This window comes from Phasianus colchicus, chromosome 8, assembly GCF_987193195.1.
Source record: "Phasianus colchicus chromosome 8, bPhaCol1.hap1.1, whole genome shotgun sequence".
Lineage (NCBI taxonomy): Eukaryota > Metazoa > Chordata > Aves > Galliformes > Phasianidae > Phasianus > Phasianus colchicus.
Genome location: NC_143443.1, coordinates 10894429 through 10908128, shown reverse-complemented (window position 1 = coordinate 10908128; position 13700 = coordinate 10894429). Strand labels below are relative to the sequence as shown.

At 37.2% G+C, this 13700-nt stretch overlaps 1 protein-coding gene across 4 annotated transcripts in view; it reads left to right on the top strand.

The window, feature by feature from the left end:
* Positions 1–13700, top strand: part of CTNNA3 (catenin alpha 3) — a 447191-nt gene that overhangs the window by 10843 nt on the left and 422648 nt on the right. For 2 of the 4 annotated variants that reach the window (XM_090144867.1, XM_090144868.1), the window contains exons 1-2: positions 3364–3650; positions 7950–8071. The gene's annotated coding sequence lies outside the window, so the exon portion shown is untranslated. Of the gene's footprint in view, positions 1–3363; positions 3651–7949; positions 8072–13700 lie in introns of those variants that run through there. The other 2 variants (XM_090144865.1, XM_090144866.1) reach the window with 2 other exon arrangements.

Here is a 13700-nt window from a genome sequence, read left to right as displayed (position 1 = left end):
TTGTCAGTGACAAAACTGAATGCCATGTAATAGCTGCTGGGCAGCTTCCATGGAATTTTTTGCTATCATAAGCTTGCTTGTTTAGCAGACTCTCACATATATTACAGAAATAGGGACAAAAGCACTCATCTGCCTCTGGAAACATTAACAAACTGTATGTGGTTTTCATTTTAGACGTCTTATTGTACACTCAGGAGCCTTTTTAGAAAGGTGTTAATAGTTCTTGTTCTATTTTTAATGAAATGTCAAGTTTGTTGTTACACGATTTTCAAGTTGTATCACTGAACATCACTGTTGGTGACAACGCAGTTGAATGTTTATCTGCATTCATATCTTTAATTAAACAATCCTACTATATTCAGGAATGTGTGAAGTACACTACTGGCTCAGGGCCTTTTTTCCTTAATGCATTTTTTCAGATTTATTTATATGAAAAGCATATTCTATGCTTCTTTTTGCAGCTGTTCTATAAATTTTAATTATTTTTTATTTAAATGGAAACAATTTATGTGGATATGAAAATATCTCTAATACTATATGCCAGTGGATATGTTTACGAGACCTGAGTATGCTAAATGTCATGTGAAACTGCTACTTTATGCACCAAAAAACCCCCTCATGATAGAACTGTTAATTACAACTGGCTTTCACAATACATCTGCCACACTGTCCATGCAGATCAAGAATAATATATTTACCATCTATATGAAAAAAAAATATGTTTCTGTCACTGACTCTATATTGCTTGACTTTTGTCCCAGTTCTCTGTAAAGATCCCTATGGATGTAAGGACACCCTAATTTACTTCAGACTTTTGTATGATTCAAACCTTAAAATATGAGATTGATATTTTTAATTCCACCAGTCTGATTTCTTTTTTTTTTTTTTCTGTGAATATATACTGTCTGTTTAATTGTTGAAATGAAAAACAATGATTTTGTCGAATTTTACAGGCTACTTTTCTCATTCTCAGTACATAAACAGAAGAAATGTGATGCTGGGCAAAACTTGTAAGTGTGTCTAAGGCAATATCCTGATTTTTGCTAGAACCTCCATATTTCTAGATACTTTAGTAGAGAGTTTAAATGAGCTGATAGTGAGCAATTAAGAACAAAAATCCCTTCACCTGAAAACCTCCCATCTGAAATACAAATTTGTATTTTAACATAAAATTTATCTGTAACATTGACAGGTTGCAATTATCCAGTGCACGTGACTACTCTAATTCCTATTAAGCCTCAGTGATAGATCACAGCAATAAACCATTGCAATTATTTACACATGTAAAATCAAATACTTTGTGGACCTTGAGTCATTACAGAAGAGGATGTTGAAAGTAGTAAAGCAAAATATCTGTATCAGATAGAATGGATGCAACTTTGATCACCTGTTAAAGTCAATTTACCATGAGTATTTTTGCTCAGTAGTCTTTTTCTTTCAAACTAAGCTTCTACATATTTATCACTACCTAAAAGATCTGCTAATTATATATCTACTGTTAGCATTCTGCTTGTCTGCTGATATCTGTGGAACACTAAATGAGAAGGTAGGGTTAAAAGCTTGATTTTTATAGGTCTGCATTTTGATGTTTTCTATCTGTTGCTTTACAAGTGGAGAAACAGTGACAAGGTGCTTTTGTTGAACTGTTTGAGGCCCACATGATCTCTGTGAACGTTCTGTTCTTTTTAGTCTTTGGTTTCTATCACCTTCATAAGCTACATTTTTCTGCTCAAGAAAAATATTCATGGTGAAAATTTCAAAAGATAACTTGAAGAATTAAATCTCAGGCAGTGGAAATCTAGAGATTTGTGTCTTCTCTGTGTGCAGATTCCCAGAAGACCTAAAATTGATTTAGGAACTGCACGTGCTGCCATTTCATTCGTACAGCTCATAGGTATATGGTTAATTTTGTCACGTAAGCTTCTACCCTGCTAATTTTACACTGCACAGCTTCATGGTACTACTGATTACTGCCTTGTATGCAGGCTATTTTTAAATAATATTATCTACTGATTGTCTAAAATCGTAGCTTATGGATTGAATTGCAGTTCTCATAAGTCTGATTAAATAAGAATGTACAAATCTGAAATATATTGAATATGCTCAGAACTTCCATTAGAAGTAAATAAATTAGTAAAGCAACTGAACCTAGAAAGAAAAGATTAATTACTGAATTTACTTACAGGTATAGCTGAGGGCACATGGACTGTTGGAATACTGAGATGTGCTGTTTGTGAAGGGATATGTGCTTAAAGGAAAACAATACTTTGAGTAATTTTTGGAGTGGTTTAAATGACTTAATAATAGAAGTTGCTGCAGTTGTGTGAAATGCTGCTAAGGAATTTTATTTTAAAAGTGAGCTTTTTTTTTTTTTTTTTGTCTAGGATAGTCTACATTTTTTAAGGAAACATGGTTGTACATACAATGGTGGATCCAGGATAAGACTAAGATCCTGAGTCTGGTCACTCATCCTGCCTATGCTGTAATGTTGGGGCTGGACTCAGCCTTCTCCTGTTACACAGTTTTTATTTGGCTTCTGTAGGAATGAAGCCCACATCTGCGAGATGTGTGAAAATCTGAGTCAGCATGGCTGCTCAGCTTGGTAACCAGGGATCGTGCTTGGGATGCACTAGGGATTGTGCCCCCCCAGTGCAGGCATGGACACCTTGTTCCATGATTTGAGGTTAGATTTATTAAAGGTTCAGTGTGCTTCCCCAGAGGTGCTAGGTCTGGTGAGGTCTGGCTCTCACAGAAATTCTATCCAGAATTTCAGAATATTCTATTTTGTTCTACAGAAGAATATGCACAGTTTAAAAACTGAACTTTGCCTTGTGAACCAAAGAGAAGATTCGTGACAACTGAAAACCCTGCCACCTGACAAACCGTGTACGTCAGGAGCAATACATGTATGTTGATAGAACACTTGACTGAAGTAAAACCCCACAGATAGGCTTAATGCAAATTTGCACATTCAGTTCTCACAGCTACTTTTAGGAAGAGATGCTATCAGGAAGATTTGCCAATAGCAGCATCTGCGCAGGGAAATTTTATGTACTTCATTTTCCACTCGCTGGCAGTGGAAGCATCACAGTGGTCCGTGGCTTTCTCAGCAAGCACTGTTTGCAAACAAACTGCAAGCTGTTTGTCACAGGGCTTGAAATAAGTGTTTGTTTGTTTTTAACGAAACAGCAGTTTGGTGAGCATTGGGTGAGCTAAAAGACTGATGCTCCCTCAATAAATTACTTGTCAGAGCACTGTCTGAGCAGAGGAAAGGGGTTTCCTCACAGCCCGCAGCGCCTGTGGGGATTCGGAGGGGAGGAGGGGGGGGGCGGCTCCTCGCGCGTGCGGGCCGTTAGGTGAGGTGGCGCGTGCGGGGCCGTTGGAATTCCTCACTGGGAGACGGCGCAGCCACCTCCTTTTGTTTCTCCCGTCAGTTATTACAGAGAGCTGTGCTCTCGTTGTGTGCGAACTGGGGCCAGAGAGGGCTGAGGAGCAGGAGTGCAGAAAGGAGCAACGTGTATCACAGATTTGCCCTGCCTGACCTCTATCTGAATGTGTTTTGTCAAGCAGTGGAGCGGGAACACCTCCATCCTTCTGTAGGGGAGGGTGAGGCAGAGAGTAGGATGTGTGAGGTGGAAATAGGGGTGTAGGTGAGTGCACCTTAGGCTGTTGGCTAAGACAGTCACTTTGATATGGAAGCTGGGATGTTCTCAGGGTTAAAGATGTGACATACATGAATGCTACCTCTTTCTGAAGAGGGAATGTAGCTGTGGGGGGTGTTTCTAGATACAACCAGTAACAGACTGGTGTATTGAACTGCAGACCTGCAGGGTTGGCAGGGACCTCTGGAGATTATCTCATACAACCCCTAGCAAAAGCAGGTTCCCTACAGCGGGTCACTCTGGAAGGTGTCCAGGTGAATCTTGAGTATCCCTGGAAAAGGAGATTCTACAGTGTCCCTTGGCACCTGTGATAGTGCGCTGTCACTATTGACAGTGAAGTTCTTCCTTGTGTTAGTATGGAACTTCTGTGTTCTAATTTCTGCCTGTTGCCACTCATTCTGTTGCTGTATGCCACTGAAAAGAGTCCACCCCAATCAACTTGACAATTGCACTTCTCGTGTTTGGAAGCAGTTATGAGGTCTACTCTCAGCCTTCTCTTCTCCAGGCTGAACGCTTCCAGGTTTCTTGGTGTTAAGGGTCTGGCTGCTTTGCCTCAGAGCTGTTCTGGGATTTTAAAAAGAAAGAATGATATAAACATATGAGTAAGCAAACATTTTTGTTAATGTGGAGGTAACTGAAAGATAACTTTAGTGCCTTCTTTGCCTTGTTGATCCACCCTCTTGAGAAACGTGTTCCATCACTTCTGTCCCTTTTCCGGTATATTAATGCAAACACTCTTCTCAACTTTCAGCAGCAGCTGCTACAGCAAAATTTGAAAGTGCTTTCAGAACCATCTGTAACTAGATGCTTATTTTTATTGGCTCAGCACTGATAAACTCTGCAAAAATCTGCTGATTTGGACTGCATCTCTGAAGTTACCTGACCATGACAAATTGTAGACAGACCTAGTGGGCAAGAAGGGTTGGGGGTCTGATTCTGTTTGTGTTTACTGTTGGCTATTTTCTCTTGGGTTAAACATTTTGATATTGCTCAGTGTGTAGATGACCAAATTTTGGCTTGCCTGGGCTGCATTGGGTGAAGAGGAATTGGGCTATATTTCCTAGGTTGCACTGAATGTAATGCCTCCTATTTATTTCCATGGAAACTGCAACAATGAGCACAGTAACTCTATTTGATGGAGCAAATTCTCAGCTACAGAACACTATTCTTCGAGGTAGTCACCACCATTAGCTGTGCATTTTCACCAGTGATGAATAAGAGCCTGCATTCTGCACTAGTCAAAATCTGTACCAATGGAGGTGACCTGCTGTTGACACTGCTGTAACGCCCCACTCACCGACATCCACTGTTTGGTCTCTGTGAATATTCAGTGAGTGCTGGCGAATGTCTGTGGTTGCCATTTTTTCTGCATGCAGGAATTCAATGAGACACTTTTGTTTTATATGTACTCCCATGTCAGGTGCCATTCTGTCAGACTGCCCCTCTGCTGCCATCTGTCATGCGGCAGTAAAATGGAATGTTGGTGGAAAGGTTCAACTTCTACTGCCATACTGCTAATATCCGCTTCTGATGCCATGCGCTAATATAAAACAAGAGGCATTACTATCATTATATCATAAAATATATAATGTAGTTAATACATGTGGGTAAACAAACCTTATTTTAATATTTAATATTTTTATTAAAACAAAAAAGGGCCCAAAATACATAAAACTATGGGGATTTTTGACTTTTTTTTGTGTGAAACTAATGCATCAGTCTGTTTCAATGAACGCAGCTGCTGTTCTTAGTAAATTCTCAAGGCGTTTGTCAGAGATTTTTGGTGAAATTTTACTTTTCTGAAAATAGTTGTTCAGAAATTTACATACTGCCAAAATGCAATGATATGACTAAGGAATGATTGTGAAGTGATGTCTCTATTAAAAGAGGTCTTATAAAAGTCTGGTGAAGAGACATGATCACTTTTTCTTTAAGGTGAATATCTGATTGCAACTCTGTGCATTTAGCTTGAAAATTCACAGGTGAGTTATTTATGTCAACTGAAAATAGAATTGGAAATTTACAAAAAAATTGATGTGTTTTTTTGGCAATCTTGAACTTTGTTCTCGAATAAAAAAGGAAAGCAAGGCTGCAAATGCTTTGCTGTCTACAAAACTGTATTTAGCCAATATATCAAAATGCATAAAATTATTCACCATGACTTGAGTTCAGACTGTGCTGTGTCTTCCCTACATGCTGGTTTCAGCCCAGACAGTGCCAATTGTGCACTGATGTTTGGTTGTTGCTGAGCGATGGGTGTACACCTGCGGCTGGATGGGGCTGCTTGGTGGTGAAGAGCCACCTCCATGATGGTGCAGGGCTAGGGGTAGGCTGCAGCATCGGTTGGGTATGCCTGATCCGGTGCAAAAGCTTTACACTGGCAACCTGCTGGGAGTGTTTGTTAAGATAAAGACAACTTGGGAATGATGAAAGGGCACAAGCATGTGTGTCTATGACCATTTTAGATGCTTTTGGCCTCTTATAGCATCTCCACATCCACCTCCTGTGGGAGGCTTGCGGCATCGTGGAGGCTTGTATGATGAATACTGCATAGTATTTAAAATGGCAGTAGGTGTTTAATGTAGACATCTGATTCCTATTCTACATTATCTGTTGGAAATGACAGAACAAAGGACATGAAGTAAAACTGCTATTTTTTACAATGTACAATATCTATTAGAATTTGGAGGCTCTGCTTTCACCAGTTTACTTCTGAAAAAAAAAGCACTGATGTGATTAGAAAGATCTAATGAATTTTAAAAATGGAGTAGCGAACATCTAAATTAATTTCACTTGTTTTTTCTTGAATCTTGTAGTTAAGTGATTTCCTTTATTGTTCTGAACTTTCAAATAGCAAATTAAATAGGAGAGCTTAGAAACACTGAGAACTTCTTGATTAGGAGCAGTTAGTAGTATTAAGGCTTGGATTACATCTTAATTTCAATATAGTGCTCGGGAAGCTGAATCTTTACTTTAGTCTAGCTGCTCTTTTCTGTGGCTGTTCATGCCTTCTAAATTCATGAGTTGGAGGTGAGTAAAGAAAAGCTTGTCTTTCAAATTTAAATCTTGAAGTTCTGAGAAGAATGAATTATAAATGAAGTAGTAAATTTAATGTAACATCTCCAGGTGCATTTCCCTGTAGTAAATCATCATCTAGAAACTTTTCCTTGGTTTCTGTGAATAACTGATGCTGTTGCATGGGAAAAAATGGCCCACAAAATGATCTATATATAGTATAATATTTTGCCTGACTTTCAAATCTTCTATGCAGCTTTAAATGCAAAAGGTGCAACTGAAGTCAGTCAGCCATTGGATGACAGGGCTGAAATGGGACAGATTTTGCTTTGTTTCCTGCAACTGTCTTAGTACAGTCTCTTAATGTCTCTCCAAATCTTGCTTTTGCTTACCTGTGATTAGTCAGAATACCTACTCATTCCCTTGGTCTCTCTATTTTCATCCAGTTGAGCCTCTCCAATGCTCTTCAGCTCGTGTCAGATAATCCCAGCCTTCAGGCTGTCTGTGCCCTTTTCACCTCTGAACCAACTAAAAATAGCTAAACATCTTTGGTTGAAATTTTCCAAAAAGAAAATTCAGCCTGACAAATAGACCTCATATACAGATCTTCAGACTGCAGGATTTAAAATGGTTAAAGTCTTAAGCAGCAGACTAGGTAATGACTAGCAGAATAAAGAGAAGTATTGAACAGCTTCTGCCCTTTCAAAATTTCCTTCTTTTGTTTTTTTTTTTTTTTTTTTTTTAACATGCACTCTGTGTACACTATGTGTCAAGGTACTCAAAGCTGCTGTGATTTCTACTTAGCAAAACTTCACTGAATAACTGAAATGGGTACCTTAGTGAAAAATACTATAAAGATGGATCTGGAAATAACTTCTGAGTATTTTGTGACATAAATGTAAATTAAGATTGTTGCGTACACTATAGTTTGTATGAAATGCTGTAATACATATGTTGCAACAGTATTTGACCTAGATTTTACAGCAATGGATTTTGCTTTCCTTGTTCCACTTTGCCCTCTCACCTGCAATATAAAAATCATCGATTTCAAAGGGGGTTTTGCAGCTGACTTCAATAGCATTTGATTGAGGGTCTGAAAGCTTAGTGACAAACTGTTTTCAAGATTAAGAGTGAGCTTGGGCTTTTTTAAATCACTATGCACAGCAACAAATTGTCAGTAAAGTCAGGAAACTTACAGAGTAGGAGGAGGTCCTAAATGGGTACTCCCCTCCCCATTTTGACTATTTTCCACTCCTTTTTTATTTCTTGTAGGCAAGGAAGAATGGGCAGTCATTTGCTCGCCTGCCATCAGTGCCTCTAGAATCAAGCAGCATTAAGAGGAATTCTTCACAAAGCTTTTTCAGGGATCTTTTGTTAGATTCTTCATTTGGAAGGTAAGACTGAAGAGAAATGAAGGGAATTTTCCATGTAGTAAAAGAACGTGAAGCTGTGAATTGAACTATAGTTACTTAAATAATTCACTTTCTAGAGAAGGAACGTTAAAGCATGATATTTTTTAATACTCCGAATATTCAAAATCACCTTGATCATGTCACTTGGAGTAAGTAGCCAAAGGTGTGCAATGTTTTTGTGTTTTCTATTTATGAAAAAAGTCAGAGTATTGTTAAAGGAAGAGTGAGTTGTTAAATGAATTGTGTTCTTAAGTTTTGTTTACCTCTTTGTACTTCACTGGATATTGCTTCCAATGCTAGGAAGGCTTATGTAAATGTACATTTATAACCTTGGTATTAAAAATACTGTAAAAGACAATTGTATACAGTTATTTGATATTAAGTTAAGAAGGCACTTATTTCTAAGTAGGGCTGTTACATTCAATATAGTGGTTTGCATATTTCAAAAACTTTGTGTGTTAGGACATTTTTTCTCTATGTAGAATACATTTGGGCTCCTCTTATTAAAATGTGAGGTATGTTCAGAGCCAGTGAAGCCAAAAATACTTGCAACAGAAAGAATTAGGCCTGGTGTCAGGCATTTAGAAAAAAAAATACATAATGAATTGTTGCTGTTTTCTCCTGTTCCTTATTGATTGGTCAATAGTAGGAAAATAATTTGCCTTGGAACAAAGAAATGTTTTGTAGGATTATTCATTAGCCGAAGTCTTTTGTAGTAGAATGAGGATGCAGGTCAAACTGTAGAATCATATAATGGATTGGGTTGGAGGAAACCTCAAAGATCATTTTGTTCCAACCCCTCTGCTGTGAGCAGGGCTGCCACAAACTAGACTATGGTGCCCAGGGCTCCATCCAGCCTGGCCTTGAAGCTCCGGAGATGGAGCATCCTCAACTTCTTTTGCATTCAAAGGGACAAAATAATCTTTAGCTGTTATTTCTGGGACTGTTTTAGAAGAAATGGTGAATCTATTAGATAGTGTTTCTCTTCTGAGCTGGATTTTATGTTGAAACTGGTTGAGTCAGTAAGGTGCCATGCGGTGCCAGGAGCCTCCTTGGAAGAGTTACTATGTATAAGAGTTACTAGGATAGAGTCTGAGGTCTGTACATTCCTGCAGGCAGGTGTGGTCAGATTACAGTTTTGATTAAACACTCTGTCCTTGTTGTAGATGCTAGCTGATGTGCTGCTTGCGGATGTCCCACATGGTGTGCTTTCTGCAAACAGATTCTTTTTTTCACATATATATAAATTAATACATTCTTAAAAAACAGTGATTACATGTGCTAGCATTAATTTTGGAGTTGGTTTGTTCAGGTATTAGACAGCAGTGGGGAACAATTACACCAAGAGAAAAGCATTTTAAACCATTGCAAATGAGTAAGACATAGGTATCTGTTAAGCAAAACATTGTAGATGTTACAGTATATAACTGTCATATATATATATATAACAGTATATAACTGTCAAATAACAAAAATGGTAAATGCTTGGTAATTTTTTTTAATTTTTTCTCCCACACAAGAACTGAACAATATTCTATTTTTAGTGAAAGGTCAACTTGAACTTTATTTAAACAGAGTCTCTGGTTCTGAATAGAGATAGGAACACTTTAAAAGAGATAACAAAGAGGAGAGCTTGGAGCCAAACCTTTTAAAACTATGGTTGCCAGCACAAGATAGTCATCCAAGTACCAAGTGTGTGCCACTTAAACGAGAAAGGGTGCTTGTGCAGTGCTCAAAGAGCACGCAGTGAAAATAGAACAGGGGCTCATGTCAAAAGACTTTTTAAAAGTTTTTAGAAAAGAATTTGGAGAGGGTCTGAAGAGCATAATGAAAACCTTCTCTTTTTGAAGGAAATGCTGCCTCTGTTGCACTTTTTTGTTGCTTCCTTTTTGTTTTTCTTTCTGAAATAAATAATTTTTTAAAAAATCTTAAATATTAGCACTGTAGTTCTCAGACAAAAAACTTCAGTTCTTGGAAAAAAAGTACCTTGGAAGAAGTGTTAGGAAGATAGCTTAGAAATATTTTAACAGCCCTAAGTAGGATTATTTTGGTTCTGTTGTCACTTCTATTTAGTTTACTGCTAATATAGTATGATTGTCGTCAGGTCTCTAAGTTTCTTCAGCGATACTTCTGTGGAGGAGGATTTCCTTGTCATGGCTGTAGACTCAGGACTAAAGCACACATTTGTGAATTGTTGCTGGTTGAAGAGCAGAGTCTGGCATGCTAGTGCAAAGCCATCTGCTGTGCAGCTGATCAGACTATAGGATTCACACCTCTGCTGGAATGTCTCCTAGAACTCGTCACTGCGTTGCAACTGACTGTGAAAGAGTGCATGCAACCAAGGCAGTGATTTTGATAGTATATTTAAGGGAGAAGAATGTGTTAGCTGATGTTACTAAGAATAAGAAATAATAATATCTGAGTAACTTTGACCTGAATATGGAAGAAGAGATTATATTCTCTAGATTTATGTTACAAGACGTGTTCAGAAATAATTTACTCTTCTCAGCCTGTTTATTGGCTGCAGTTTGTAGGAGTAAGGTTCTCCAGTTAGGTGGACAGTTGTATCACCAGATTCTGTCCTGGTTCTTCCACTGTCATTCTATGTGATTGTGAGCAAGTAATTTATCTCAGATTCTGTTTCCTTGTGTGGAATTGAAAGATAACCTCTATATTAAAAAGAGATTTGATGAAATGCACTATGAGAGAAGTAGACACAACTTTTTAGTAAGGAAAAGAATGCATTGAGAATGTTATAATCTAGAGAAAATTCATCATTTGATGTCTCACTAGACATCAGACATTTTGAAAGATGTTCACCAACTGAAGTATAATGAGTTCCTCATCTCAAACATTTTTCTTCTATAAACATTAAGTAAAGCCTTTCATGCAATTAGATCATAACCTATTCCTCACCATGTGGATTCTCCTGTTCACAGTAAGGACTAGGCTAATACTGTTTTCTTTTCCTTGGTAGATTCATTTTTAAAGGGATGATGTATGCCACTCTACTTAATTACACTGAGAGCTATGTTGAATTTGGCAGAAATCTTGTTTCCCTAGAAATTTAGGTGGTTTTTCAGATGTGTTACAAGGTGACCAGTGTATTAAAGAGAATGTAGTCTGGACTATGTAAACCCAGTATTTTTTTGTTTTGTTTTATTTTCTTTCTCAGCACTAAAGGTATCTTTTGATTACTTCACTGTAAATTTGTATCTACATGCTAAGACTGGTAGTAGCCCGCAGTGAATAAATATAATTAATAACTCTGAATCTTGCTACTTTCCAGTTCTCTGGCTATTCTTTCTTTTCAACTGCCTTTGTATTAGCAGATGTTTCCTCTTGCTAATGATAAGAAATGAAAAAATCTGAGGTAGTTAAGATATAATCTGGCAGCTTTGAATAGGAATCCAGTTTGCCACGTCTTATGGATTTTCTCCAGTGCTGAATGAATGCTATTCTTCCTATCTATTGCTCCATTCCAGTCTGTGGCCTGGCCCACAGAAGTTCATGCTGCTATGTTGCAAACCCAACTATTACATCTCAACAGATTTTCTTCCCCATTCTGGAAATTATTTTTTCAAGTATCATCTAAAGAATTTAGGAAAAATACAATTACTGTTTTTGTTGCTTTTATAAAATCTGATTTACTCTCATTGTACTGACTCACCACCAAAAAAAAGCTAACAAATTTAATTTCTGAAATGGTGCTGGTGCTAGCTGATAGAGCTATTAAATAATTATATAATAAATGACAATTTAAGATCAAATAATAAAACATTCTATTACACACTCTCAGCAATGCATCGTGTCTTAGTAATCTCAGGTGTCCTGTGCATGTGTATCTTTTTTACAAATAGTCATCCATCCTGCTTTGTTTTAATATATTTTCTTGTCTTCCTTTTTTTTCTCCTTTATTTTTCAGAAGGCAATGGGCCTTTGCATTTAATGAAATTAATAGGATAATACACTGTATGCCAGTGAGAAACAACATACAGCAGAAAGAAAACAAATTTGGTGCCAAATGATTGGGTTAGAGCCTTATGAATCCTTTTGCTGTCCAGTTCAGAAGCTGGTCTGAGTCATTGCCTTGAGATGGAATCTGGCATATGACCAGAATGCATGGGAAAACAATAGCCTTGCTTGAAAGAAGAAGAAATTATTTATTTACAAGAAATAAGCACTAGAAATATGAATAATGGCATATTTCGTGTCATTTAATTGTTGAAAATTAATTTTAATAGAAGTCTTTTAATCTTTTATTTTTTTTAATGTATCTATATATCTCTGTAGTTGTGCACTTGTATGTAGCTTTAAGGATGCCCATCCCCCTGCCACCCTTCCAGCAGCCACTATGTCCTGTCAATCATCCTGAAATACACTGGAGAGCTTGTCAGGCAGTCCCTTGCAGATGCCTCAGAAGCCAAATAGTGAGCCAAAGCAGTTGCACTGAAGCTCTCTAAAACAAGGATATTACATAGGCAGTTGCTTTAGTTCTGAATATGGACCATTTGTATTCTAGCATAGGTGAGTGATGTGCTGTTAGCTTTCTACTGACTTAGCAGGAAATAGATTCTAAACTTCTTTAATTTCTGCAGAATATCTGTGGCTCTGCTTTCTAACACTAACTGGTTGGTCTGTGTCTGCATACAGTCTACTTTCACATTGATCTAAGAAAGTGCAGGTACTGTGTTCAACTGTACTGCAAATTGATAGAAGCTATTTTTCAAGAGTATTTTTTTCTTAGTTCATAGCACTCAGTATTTTCTGCTTGGGCACATCTGCTAACAGGACAAGTTCTTATTTTAAGTTTGCAGCACTTGTAGAAGAGTGCAGGTGGTTGCTTTACTGGATGTTTGGAAACAGAAGGCTGTATCTGGTGACACATGCTTAACATCCTAAGTGTTGTAACAGTTCCTGGTCTACAATGCTGAAATTGCCTACTGTAAAGGTTAATATGACCAAGTGTGAGGTTAAAGCAGCCTTTTAACAAAACATCTTGCAGTCAAGATCTGTACTGTATTTAGAGAGCATGTTGTTATGGGAGTAGGTATACGCATGTCAAAAATAAACAAAAATAACAACAGCAGCAAACAAACAAAAACAAACTAAAAACCCTACAAAAATGTGATTTTTTTTTTTCATATCTTGAGGAAGGCACTAAAATTTATCTGCTTAATTAAGAAGTGAATATGTCAGAAAAAGGCTCAGAATAATTTCTACTGCCAGCATATTTTTCTTTGCTACCCTTTATACTTGTCTCTATTAAAAACAAACAAACAGAAATCAACCCAAAAAGCGTTTTACTAATGTGGTAAATAATACTGACAAGAGTCTGGTAAGTTAAAGAAGTGGTAACAGTGTCAAAATAATGTAAAGTTTTGCACTTTTCACTGCATTTGTTTGCAAGTATATTTTCTATTTTGTCTGCTTAAAAACAACATTAGAATTGTACTTAGAAGAAAGTAAACAAAATCCCCCAAACAACTAGAATCAGTAGCAAAGTCTTTAAATAAGACATTTATACCTTAGACTATAATTGAAATTTTCAGAAACAATAAAGCAAAATTTGTAATTGATTTTCAGTTAATGATAATTTATTTGCTTGCCC